This window comes from Cyprinus carpio, chromosome A9 (assembly GCF_018340385.1).
Source record: "Cyprinus carpio isolate SPL01 chromosome A9, ASM1834038v1, whole genome shotgun sequence".
Classification (NCBI taxonomy): Eukaryota; Metazoa; Chordata; class Actinopteri; order Cypriniformes; family Cyprinidae; genus Cyprinus; species Cyprinus carpio.
The window spans coordinates 26,593,036-26,606,458 of record NC_056580.1 but is presented as its reverse complement, the minus strand read 5'-3'; the positions used below and the strand labels follow the sequence as shown (position 1 = coordinate 26,606,458).

Genomic DNA, 13,423 nt, shown 5'->3' with positions numbered 1-13,423 from the left:
TAACTTTTTAAGACTAGTCTAAACAGTTTATGCAACTGGCCCCAGAGTTTTGTGACCTTAGGGGGCGTGATGGATTGTAGCGTGGTAGAAGACTAGTTTACAGGAGCTAACCCATTAAGGGCCTTATTGGTAAGAAATAATATTTTGTAACTGATACGGAACTTAATAGGTAGCCAGTGCAGAGACTGTAAAATTGGGGTAATATGATCATATTTTCTTGACCTGGTAAGGACTACCTGTAGCTTGTTTATTGAGGATGCAGGACAACCACCTAGCAGTGCATTACAATAGTCCAGTCTAGAGGTCATGAATGCATGAACTAGCTTTTCTGCATCAGAAACAAGTAACATGTTTTGTAGCTTGGCAATGTTTCAAAGATGGAAGAATGCTGTTTTTGTAACATGGGAAGTATGATTTTCAAAAGACAATTTGCTGTCTAATATAACACCCAGATTTTTGACTGTAGAGGAAGTAACAGTAAATCTGTCTAGTTACAAATTGTAATCCAAGAGCTTCTGTGTACTGGTTTTTGGTCCAATTAGTAATATCTCTGTCTTATCTGAATTTAATAAGAGAACATTATTGGTCAACCAATCTTTTACATTAACACTCTGTTAGCTTAGATAATTTAGAAGTTTAAGCTGTTCTTGTTAAGACATATAGTTGAGTATCATCAGCATAACAGTGGAAACTAATCCGATATTTTCTAACAATATTACTAAGGGCAACATATATATTGAAAATAGCAGAGGACCTAGGACAGATCCTTGTGGCACTCCATACTTTACTGGTGATAACTGAGATGACTCCCCCGTTTAAATAAACAAAGTGGTAGCGATCGGACAGGTAGGATCTAAACCATCTTAAAGCCTGCCCTTGAATACCCGTATAGTTTTGTGTGTCTGTGTGTGTCTGTGTGTGTGTGAGTGTGTGTGTGTGTATATATATATATTTTTTTTTTATTATTTTTATTGTTTTAATTTATATTTATATTTTTTTTTATTTTTATATTTTGATCATTTTTAATTAATTTTATTTTTATCATCAAGACTGCATTTATTTGATCAAAAATACAGAAAAAATTTAATATTGTGATATATTATTACAATTTAAAATAATTGTTTTTAAATTTATTGTACTTTAAATTATCATTTATTTCTGTGATGCAAAGCTGAATTTTTAGGATCATTATCACATGATCCTTTAGAAATCATTCTAATATGATGATTCATTATCAAAGTTGGAAACAGTTCTGCTGCTTAATATTTTTTCAGAACATGTGATACTTTTTTAGGATACTTTGATGAATAAAAAGTAAAAAAAAAAAAAAAAAAAAAAAAAGAAGCTATGTTTTTAAAATATAAATATTTTGTAATAACAATATTCACTACTGGTCAGTAATTTGGGGTCAGTAATTTTTTTTCTTTCTTTTTTTTTAAATAAATCAATCCTTTTATTTAGCAAGGATGTGTTAAATTGATAAAAAGTGATAGTAAAGAAAATGTATTATTAGAATATATATTATTAGAATTTTTTTTTTTTAATAAATTCATAAATATAAAAAAAATTATTTTTTTTAACCTTTTATTCATCAAATATATTAGACAGCAGAACTGTTTCCAACACTCATAATAAATCAGAATATTAGAATGATTTCTAAATGATCATGTGATAGACTGGATGTTACATGTGACACTGAAGGCTGGAGAAATGATGCTGAAAATTCAGCTTTGCATCACAGGAATAATTATTTTTTTTTTTAAGTATATTCATATAGAAAACTATTATTTTAAGTTGTAATAATATTTCACAATATTACTGTTTTTTCTGTATTTTTGATCAAATAAATGCAGGCTTGATGAGCAGAAGAAACTTATATCAACAACATTAAAAATAGTAATGTTTCCAAACTTTTGGTCTGTACTGTATATATATACACAGTATATATAATTGCATATTTAACTGCAATTAGAAAGATATATGTTTAACTAACCGTAGAAATATTTGCATTTTTTACATTTCTTACACTGATTTTTAAAAGTACAGATACAGGTAGTACAATTATTTCAACTAGGACATGATAACCTGTGGTTCAGTGAGAGTGAGTCATCTGATTCAGTGAGGAAGTGATTCAGGGCATGATACATTCATCCAGTTTGTTTCTGAATTGGGCAGTAGTATTTGTGGCGCCCTTCTTTATTTTCCATTTGTGTCTTTTGCCTTTATAAAAGTTATCTTTGATAATTCAGATTATATTATACATGAGTTAATATCATGTTGAGGTTTAAAGGAAGGTCAGTTAGATATCCAGGTGTGAGTGCACACATTGCCTGTACTGATTTGGCATCACAACACGTCTTATTTATTCACAGAGCAGTTTAATAAGCATTCACGCTCTGCCTCTGTAATTGTTCACATTTCATGAAGGTCTTGGCCTGTTATTCTTGTTTTGATGTTTTCTGTATCTTGGCAACATCAGCCAAGTCCTGTTTCTCACAGAAATTGATTTAATTTATCAATGGCTGTTCAAATCCATCTTTTATGGTTTAATTCAGGCTAGTCCAAATCAGATTAGCTAGACTTGTTTGTTTGCATCTGGCTTATTTTAAAGAATCTTTATGCATCTTTTTGTACATTCATATATTTATTTATAATCTGTCCTTCTTCCTCTTTATCACCTCACCATGTCTGAACAGGCCAAGTTTCTGAACACCAAGCAGGCATCTATGCCGTGTAAATGCAGACGGTCATGTTATAATATATTCATTTATCTCACAGAAAGAACTTGGTTTTTGCATCTTAGTTTCAATAAATACACTTGGAATAAAGGTTTGAGTTCTCAAAGTTACAGTATGTTTCCATAGTACAGTGAACTTTTACCTCAAAAGATGAAAGTAAATTTGATTCCTCATGAAATAAGCTCTATAAGTCCTGTGCTCTGTCAGATCACATGAATACGCCGCTGAACCTCCGAGACAGAAGTACAGCGTCGTATTCATTTTAAGCTAGTACTGAGGGTTTGTGCACCTGTGAAGAGGAAAAACTCTGTCCCAGAGGGCCTGATGGGAAATGAGAGCCTCCAACAGAAGTAAAATTATGTCATGTTTGAACAGTGTCTGAAGTAATCTGCTCTAATGATTCATCTTATGAAGATAAATGGGCAGAACACATCTGAACGTGTCTCATACTGTCACCAGGACAGAATAAGGATGTGGTCTAAGATGATGAGAGGCTTTGTGGAGTCTATAGGGATTTGTTTTAGTAACGATGCCCTGTAAAATGATAATTCTGTACTTTAAACTTCATGACTACATAACTACATGTCTGTAAACTACATGAAATCAGTCAAAACAGACCCTATATGTGTTCATAATGCACGTTTCTTGTCTTTGTGTGTGCATTCATTGGTGCATGTTTTTCCAAATCCAGTCAAATCAAATCAGTCCAGTTAAATTAGTCTTCCTGAATTTTTTTCCTCATTTCACATCCTTTTCATAACAGAAATGCATTGTATTGTTATATTAAAATGGGTTTAAACTGCACTCAAAGGCAATTATAATGTATTTATAATGTGATTTCTATTTCATATTAATGCTGTTCTTTTACATTTTCTATTCATAAAACTTTTTTGAAAAAAATGTGTCATGGTCTCCACAAAAATTTGAAGCAGCATGAATAAACAGGTAAATAGGAGCATGCACTTCTGTTGTGCTATCCTATTGTCCTATCCTTACAAACCATAAATCAATGGAAAGCTTATTTGTTCAGCTTTCAGATGATGTTTAAATCTCAATTGATGTATCTGTTGACTGATTGGGTGTTAAAATTGTACAATTCATGTTTAAGAGAATTACAGTGTCCCTGGAGCAGCTGTAAATGTTTCCTCAGGTTAATGTTAGTATTTTTTGAAAAACCTCCAAAGATCGCATGCTGTTGCAACTCCGTAAGTGTCTGGGTGTTCCTTGAGTTTAATTATATACTGTGAAGGGCCCTTCAGCTCATTTCTTTCAAACACACAATGGTCCGCTGCTCTTGGATGTAGTAATTTTAATCAGACCCGCATTTGGAAGAACGTACAAATTAAAAAGTTATTCTGTCAGTGTTAAGAGCCATTAATTAAAATTGTGATCAACGTAACGTTACACTGGTTGGTTTGTCCTCGATGTATACCATCTGTAATGCTAATAAAACAGTACACAACCAGTGTCAATGTTTATTAAAACTGTGTGATATGGCAAGAAATGCACAATATATTTCATCCTTTTGAAGGTGTTTTTCGATCAGTATTTTGATATGTATTTCCCTTATGCTGTGCTGAAAATCTTAATTTGGTGTTCCCACTCTGGCCTTTTAAAAATTGCTTGTAAATCTCTCATTATGCTAATATATCACCAAATCTTGTTTTCATTTAATTATCACAAGTTTAGTATTTCTTTTTGATACTGACTGATCATAAGCCTCATTGCCAAAATTATCCATAAATAATGTTTTTTTTCCCTTAAAAACTGAGGTGCATGAGCTCAGATCAATGAGGCCTATGATTAATCAGTTCCAAAAAGAAATACAAAACTTAGAAAACAAGTAGACAAAAAGGTTGAATCCAAGATTTGGTAATAACATAGTGTAATGAAAGATTTACAAGTAGTTTTCGTAGGCTGGTCATTTTTGTCTGGGAACACTACAACTGTAACAAGGGGTATTCACTCAAATTCAATGTTACGTACATGAAAACAAAATTTAAATGGCAAAACGTAAAATGTATATTAAAATCATTGCAATATAAACATTGTTTTATTATTTTAGTGTATTGTAAATATTCTGCATATATATATATATATATATATAATGTATATATCGCCCAGCCAAGGTGTTCACTGCTTCAGGATCCTGATGTAATGTGTATTTTAATCCTTGAGTAAAACCCTCACAACCTGTTGTAGTCAGACAGCAATCTGTTTGCATTCAGTTAGTGTGCCAGAGGAATAAGAAATAAAATCAAAATCTTTTTTTTTTTCCTGCTGCATCCTTTCCCAGCAATTCAATTTCAAACATCTGAGGAGTTCATCCGTCAAACCCACCCATTCCCAACCTTCTGTAGGAGATGTTATGAACGCTCTGACTTCACCACTTGAATATTCTGTTTGAAATTTTAGCGTGTGGAATTAGCATATGGTTGAGTGATAATGTCAGTGTTATGAATGGTTTTCAATAAAATCGCTAAAATAATGATACTGAACCTTTAACAGACAGCACTGCTGGCGAACGCCTTATTTTTCATCGTTTTATGACAGCTTGTTTGGTTGAATTTTTCAGTTCAGGCCTTCCCCGATAAGGAAAATCATATTTACTCATGTCCCATAGGCCTGTCTTTAAAGTGTGAGGGAAAACATATTTTATTATTCCCCTCATTTATGCTTAAAAGCTGCACTGAACAGCATCTAAAGACATCAGCTGAGTTCATTTAGACTGACTGTAAGCAGGACTGAAGATAATATTGAAGTATAAAGCCAGTAGGCTTATTGATATTGTTATATCCTGCTCTTGTCCAACCTTTTTTCTCTGCATACTTCTCTCATGTAAACAACCGTTCAAAAGATTGAGCTTGGTAAAATTTGTTTGTTTTTTAATGTGTAGGAAATCTCTAATGCTCACCAAGGCTGCATTTATTTCATCAAAAATACAGAAAATACAGATATATTGTGAAATACTTCTGCAGTTTTAAAATAGCTGTTTTTTTGTATTTGAATATATTTAAAAAGGTAATGTATTCCTGTGTCATGTGATCCTTCAAGAATTGTTCTAATATGCTGATTTGCTGCTCAGTAAACATTTCTGATAATTATTGTTGAAAACAGTTGTGCTGCTTCATATTTTTGTGGAAACCGTGATACATTTTTTCAAGATTCTTTGATGAATAGAAAGTTCAAAAGAACAGCATTTATTTGAAATCTTTTGTAATGTCTTTACTGTCACTTTTGATCAATTTAATATATCCTTGCTGAATATGTATATATATATATATATAAAAAGTCTTACTGACTCCAAAGTTTTGAACGTTAACATTTACTTGTTTGCTTACAAAATGTATATTTATATATGCCATTCAGAAATGACATGTGAATGCTTTTTAAATCCAATTCAATTCCTAAATATGAAGTGGGGTTGCAGATATGATGCAGAGTTGCAAATTTGACTTCAAGTAAACAAGAATTAATCGAAGAATTCAAATGAACAGACGTTTAAATAAATTCACGTAACGCAGTTGGTAATTTTTGACTAGAGAAGGGAAATTTTTCAAGACAAACTTTGAATGATGGCTTGACAAAGCCGTGTCTGGATATTTAAAGAAGTTTAAAATGTCTTGGCCTTGCGCAACGATTTCTGCGAATTGAAATTCAGTTGATTCCACTTCTTTTAATTGCAGTTCAGTTTCCAATTCATAGCTTCCTGTGAAGTTTGGCAAATTCACATTCTAACTGATATATCGAAAGAGAGCTGATTCTTAATTTCATATATTAAAATATTTAAAAAATGTAAAATACAGTTTTATAGTAATTCACAAACATGATGTTTCTAAAACATTTTTGGCGGATAAAGTATGAACACGTATCATTCTCCCTGATCGACTGAATGGGAAAGCCTGAGCTCTCATCTGCATTCACAGCCCAGCACGTCCTCTGCTGTAGTCTGGGACAGGAGGGCGACATCACTTCCTGTCCCTGCGTTCACTCTCTTTCTCTCTTTCAGAGTGACAGCCATGTCTCTACGTGTCTTAACAGCTTCGCTGATAATCCTCACAGCTTTAGCAGCCTCAGTCCGTCTCTCAAAGCACTAACACAGACAATTCAACACCTCCAGACTCCTACAGAAACACGGCTTCATTCAGGATTAGACCGCCATGTTTGTGGACCCAAATAGGCAGCTTTCTGGACAAAGATTAAGTCTAGTGCTGGGTTAGATTATGGTTAATGGAGAATGCTTTTTAGGTCAGGACAGAGTTTAATCTGCCATAGAAACATATATCAGATGTCGTCAAATAAACAGAAAGCTTAATGGAAAACCAACAGGAGGCTTAATGTAGCTCTTAAAATAGACTACGGATTGTTCAAACTATTCTATAACAGCCATAGAGATTAAGATCCAATCAATAGTCATTATCATTTGTTTCAATATTTGTGTGTTTTCAAGAGTCCTGCGTATGTCTCCGGTACATTATTATAAGGTATCAAGACCTGTATCTGTTTTTTTGTTTTTTTATCATCTTCTGGATGGGTGTCTATAGGCGCTTCTACAACTGCCTATAAAAAAAACGAGATATTTTGCAAAATGTTGAGGTCCAAAACGGGGTTATTATCATTAACAAAAACTATTTAAAAAAAAATATATACTAAAAGGGGTCATATGATGTGATTTCAAATTTTTCTTTCTCTTTGGAGTGTTACAAGCTCTTGGTGAATAAAGAAGATCTATGAAGTTGCAAAGACTAAAGTCTCAAATCCAAAGAGATATTCTTTATAAAAGTTGAGACACGTCTGCGCCCCCCTAAAACGGCTCGTTCTAACACACCACCACATATCTACGTCACTATGTGGGAAGATTTGCATAACGCCGCCCAGATGTTCATGCAAAGAAAGGCCGGACAAGGCATCACATTATGTTAAGAGGCGTAACATTTCCGTGACATGCTTGAGGCACTCGGCCAATCACAACGCACTGGATAGCTGGCCACTCAGAGCACGCCTCGCTTTTCAGAGCGATGAGCTTTGTAAAAATCGATGTGTTTCAGAAGACGGGGCATAGAGGAAAAACAATAATGCACAGTATGTGTAAAATAATGAGTTTTTTTAACCATAAACCGCATAAACATTTCATTATACCAAATACACAAAATAATGTTTCTCATTAGCAGCAAATGTCATGCAAACTTTATTTATTTAGTTTAGTTTGAATAAACTCGCTACAATACTAAATAGAAATTACATAGACATATTTTAAAAGTAACTAATGCAAATGACAAAAACGCACTTAAATCTCTTGAATTTTAAATCAAATTAAAATGAATATGGAAAATGTAAAAATAAAAAACTGACTTACACTGTATGGTTATACACAAATAAATAGTTATTTTTCAAAATATCCTCTGTTTAATACTTTTAAGCTGCTTTGAAATTTTTGAATTCTCAATTGCAATAAAGTGCAATAAAAATAAAAGTGAATTACAAATCCCAAATTTGCTGGTAAAGACAATCAGGAATTGATCAAAGCAGGAAGTGAGTCATTATATTAGTGACACTTTGACCCCTTGGGTTTGTGTAGTAAATATAGTAATGATACACACTAAGTTTTATGCCAATTAATAAAAGTCTAGCTAGTTATCTCCTACTGGTAGATTCTGTAACCACACCATCTGGCAGCAAAAAGCATATTTTGTCTATTGACTGGTATTCAGTAAGCATGTATTCTGACTAAATACAATATGTGTTTAGAAATGAGCAGCTGTAAGCAAAGATGCAATTCTGGGAGGTCCTGTGACAGCTGAGCAATTGAGAATGCTTACAGAAAGATCCTTTCTCTAGGTTTTATAGCCCCCTTGTTTCAACCTTGCAGTGTCATTGATGAGCTCGACTCCAGACAGTAAATGCTGCTTGCAGCTGAATGTATTATTCTTCCTCCATTTGAGCAGCTTTAACTTTTTTCCCCCTGTGGTGAAATCTCACCAAACTTTGCATGCATGAGGGCTCTGCGGCTAATTGACTTTTGTGTAATTTTGGGATCGATGGGATGTATAATTGCCTAGCAACTAGCAGTTAAATTTGCAACATTCAGAATGTCAGCCTCACCACCCCATTTGAGAGAGCTGAAATTTCACTCATCATGGGAACAAAATTTGCCCTGGGGACCTTTAAGGATCCTGAGGCAAAGAACATGGCGGCCCCCTGTACATGTAAACAGCATATATACAGTATCACGAATATTTCACCATAATATAGAAGATGCTTTATTTGTGCCTGATTCTTTTTTTAAAGGGATCTTAAAAACTGTCTTTTGTGTCATTAGTGAAGGGCTTATAAAAACAAACTTAACTGTATTTTTTTCTGACTAAGTGACCTATTTTGTACCAGAATAAGATGCAACCTGGTCTTCATGCAAAAGTCTGGATATGTGACTGGAGTGGTGTGGATTACTTGAGGATTATTGTGATGTTTTCATCAGCTGTTTGGACTCTCATTCTGACGGCACCCATTCACTGCAGAGGATCCATTGGTGAGCAAGTGATGGAATGCTACATTTCTCCAAACCTGTTCCAATGAAGCTACATGGCACTAATGCATCAAAAACTGTGAGTCTTGTGTACACTAAAGTTCAAAAGTTGGGGTTGATATTTTTAATATTTTTGAAATAAGTCTCTAATGCTCTCCTAGGCTGAATTTATCTGATCAAAAAATACAGTTAAAATATTGTGAAATTTTATTACAAAATGTAATATACATTATCTTTAGTTTCATTTTTAATGAATGCTTGCTGAATAAACACATTACTTCTCAAAAAAAAAAAAAAAAAACCTTTCGAACAGTATTGGCTGTGTAAATTTTAATATTTTGTGCTAAGTAGTAACAGAGAAATAACACACAAGTGCACACAGAGGCAAACTGTACTGTATGCAGAGAATAAACCCAGTGCACTTTTAAACTTCCTCTGTGCTGACTTTTTCACTTTTCCCTGATTTCTTTAAATGTGAGATGGCATGATAGGTCTTAGCCAGGTCCAGCTTTTTTGTGATGACTGCAGATGTGGTTTCCAGCAGTGTAAAGTACCCGAGTAATCATGCTTTATTAGTGTACTTTAAGTCTACAGGAAAGCCATTTGTAACAAATTTTACTTCTGTAATCTAATGTTTTTTTGGGGTTTTGGATATTCAACACAGAAGAAGTAGAGCTGGACTTACAGATCGAGATTAGATTGGATTGTGAAAAGTGGGCGTTGCCTACCAGAATGGAGTCAGGTGATTGGAGGGGAGGGATTTGTTGTGTCAGCTGTAAAAGTAAGTCTTTTCAGAGGCAAAGTGATTTTGTGGAATAACATGCAATGATGAATTTTTCACAGTAAGACCAAGCAATGTGTATTAAAGAAAGTAAATCGGGTCATTTTGATTTCATGATGAATTTATGTATAATTTTAGGGCCTTTGTACTTGAGTAGTGCTGAAACTAAATACCCTTTATTAGATTTTCAAGGGCAAACTATATAGTTTAAGTCCATTGAATTTTATTTTAACTTTCAAAGCATAAGCAGATGTCATCTTACTGAGCAAACATACCAATTAAACAATTGCATACTTTTATTTAGAACAGTCAATGAAATCCATTTCAGTTTGCAGTGTAATTGGCCACAACTATGATCATTTATTCTAGTGAAGAGACATCTCATCAGTCATCAAGAGTTTTTGACCTGAAGCAATTGCTTTAATTAATGGATTCATGCATTTTAATTAAAAACACTGATAGGTGAGCTTGACTTTGAGTTAATGATCACTTTTAAAGGAATAGCTGAAAATGTACTCACCCTCCGGGCCATACAAGATGTAGATGAGTTTGTTTCTTCATCACAGCAGGTTTGGAGCATCACTTGCTCACCAATGGATCCTCTGCAGTGAATGGGTGCCGTCAGAATGAGAGTCCAAACAGCTGATAAAAACACCACAATAATCCAGAACAGTTCCAGGTCATCACTGAGGTCATTTACATGCACGTTCTTAAGCCGAATATGCTTAATAATATTAATATATTATTCTAATTTTATCAGTTAACGGTTAATGTAGCAGCGGTTGTCGGTAAGCAACTGATGCTGAATTTAAAGTTGAACAATTTCAAGTAACAAGTTTCAGGATGTAAGTTCAGATTTAGTTAAATTTGGTCTGTCTTAGAAAGTCCTGATTGTAATTGTGTTTGAACTGGCTGTTTTTAAAAAAAATGGTGCTGTTCCTGTAATGAGAAAATCTCCGCTGCCTCTTGATTTCATTAGTCTATTTTTGAAACTTGTGTGGAAGCTTTTTACTTTCATATTTTATGGCAAGATACTTTGGCTTTTTAATTGAGTGAAATTCTGAAACCGAGTCTCCCCTCCATACTTTAGACATCTAGTAGTTTCATAACAAGAAACAAGTCTAACAATAAATTGGGCTGAAATTCACAATCGCTACAGAAGCTACAGTTTTATCTAAGCAGAAACTCTTTTTTTGCCCAAATTAAAAAAGAAACTTGTAGTGTAAAAACACAGTGCATAGATCTCTGAGACTCATAAATGATTTCTCTGGTTTGTTCATTCATTGATAAGTGACTGTGGAAACGCACACTGTTTAATTTGAGTGCAGCACCCTGTCCTCCACTGAAGAGTGTACAAAAGACTGACCTTCATTTGCTGAAATTCAATTATCATACAACTCATATTACATTATAGAGTAATTATCCTTCTGTAAGCCTCCTTGAGGTAAATGCAAAGATTTGACTTGGCGGTGCTTGGGACCTACTGTACTAGTAATGTGAAAAATGGTAATGAAACAATTTGAACTTCCTGTGTCCTTGAATACTAAGGAATAATGATATCCTGATTGTCTTTGAAAAAAAAGTGTAAAGGATTCTGGGTAATGCATGCAAATGAAAGGGCAAATATGCATAGCCGGTCCTCCTGTCCCGACACCGTGTTCTAAAGCATCTGTGCTGTCATTCAGATAAGATAAACATTTCACACCATTCAATTTATAAGCGTCAACGGAAAAACATGAAGCTCAGTTATAGGTTTTTAAATTAGGAACTGGTTCTGAATAAGATTTCTAAATTCAGTTGGTGTTTTTTTTAATAGTGGAACTAAATGATTGAACCATCTTTGTGAGCGTGAAGTCCGAATTGAATGTTGAATGTATTTATTATTATTATTATTATTATTATTATTATTATTTTATTTCAATGTTTATATTTATCAAGTAACAAAATTGGTTTTATGGTTTAAGTTTCAGTTAACAGCCCTGTTCTGGAATCATGTTTGACCTTGGATTTGCATCTCATAATGTTTAGAAAACAGACTATGCATTGCTGCTTCTGATCCTTGGTAAAGGTCAGTGATTAACATGCAGACTTCTGCTCTCCATAACTGTCAACATCTGAACTTCTAGATGAGCTCTCCAAACATGCTAAACCAACCTCCAACTTATCAGCAGCTGTAAATATATTGCGAACATGGAGAAATGCGATTATGTTGGAGCAGGGCTCCCAGCCTGTGGTTTAACAGCTGCAATGCTGTGTGTGTGTGTGTGTGTGTGTGTGTGTGTGTGTGTGTGTGTGTGTGTGTGTGTGTGTGTGTGCATGATCATGCAGAAATGACAAGCTTGAGATTCTTCAGAGTCCAGATGCTCAATTATGAGACATGACCATAATGCACTCTCACCCATTTCAGCAAACGGCCCACAGGGCCAGCAAGTGTGCTCAATAGCCAGCTGTCATTTTAATGAGGCAGGCCACATCTGCTTGCCTGTCTCACACACACACACACACACACACACACACACACACACACACACACACACACACACACTCTGTCTTCCTGCACACACACGTGTCATGTTAAATTAAAGACCTTTGCTCAGCCTGCTCTGTTTTAATCTGACTTATAATATTTTTTGACCTCATGTTCAGATCTCATCCCATTGGCATCGTTTCTTCTCTAATAGACTCTCTCTAAACGTTCAGTACGACTAGGGTTAAGCGACCAGAAGACTTTTTTTTACCCCTATTTGGTGTAATTCTTTTTAGTTTTTTAGTGTAGTCTGTGCACTTCAATACAAACAAAAATGGAATAGAGTTACATTTTTAACAGAATTTTTTTTTTTTAAATGTTGGTCTGAATGTTTGGATTTTAACGGCTGATTACTGTGTATTTGTGTTTAAATAAATTATTGTAAAAAAAAAAACAACAGGAACAACAACAACAAAAAAACACTATGCTGTTGTGATGTGATAAAGCTGAGAAAAGTTTAACTTTATGCAGATGAGCAGTGACTGAATGTGGCTTCAGCCAATAGATATGAGGACACTCAAGCATGTCAGCAAGATTGAGCTGTTCATGTTACTATTGATTTCACAGTTCTGAATGATCTGTTTCTGCCCACATACAGCAATATAATTATGTATTTGGAAAACGCTGACCTTCTGAGTGCATCAATAATCAGTCATGATATGACTGATTATGCAATGTTGTATCAATTTAATTTTTAGTGCCATTCCTTGTCAAATTCGAATGACATTTTGATATTTTTTTTCACATATGAAAGCATACTTTAGAAAACGATCATGTTGCTATTTTCATTTGAAAATGTAATATTTAATATAAAACATATAACAGTGCATGTGCCATACCACAAGGTTAGTCAC

General features: G+C 34.1%; 1 protein-coding gene across 5 annotated transcripts in view; it reads left to right on the top strand.

Annotated features, from left to right (window-relative positions):
* Positions 1-13,423, top strand: part of LOC109047680 (beta-1,3-galactosyltransferase 1-like) — a 151,887-nt gene that overhangs the window by 17,838 nt on the left and 120,626 nt on the right. Inside the window, exon 1 of one of the 5 annotated variants that reach the window (XM_042764296.1) lies at positions 9,264-9,340. The exons of the other annotated variants lie outside the window; for them this stretch is intronic. The gene's annotated coding sequence lies outside the window, so the exon portion shown is untranslated. Of the gene's footprint in view, positions 1-9,263; positions 9,341-13,423 lie in introns of those variants that run through there. 5 annotated transcript variants of the gene reach the window in all.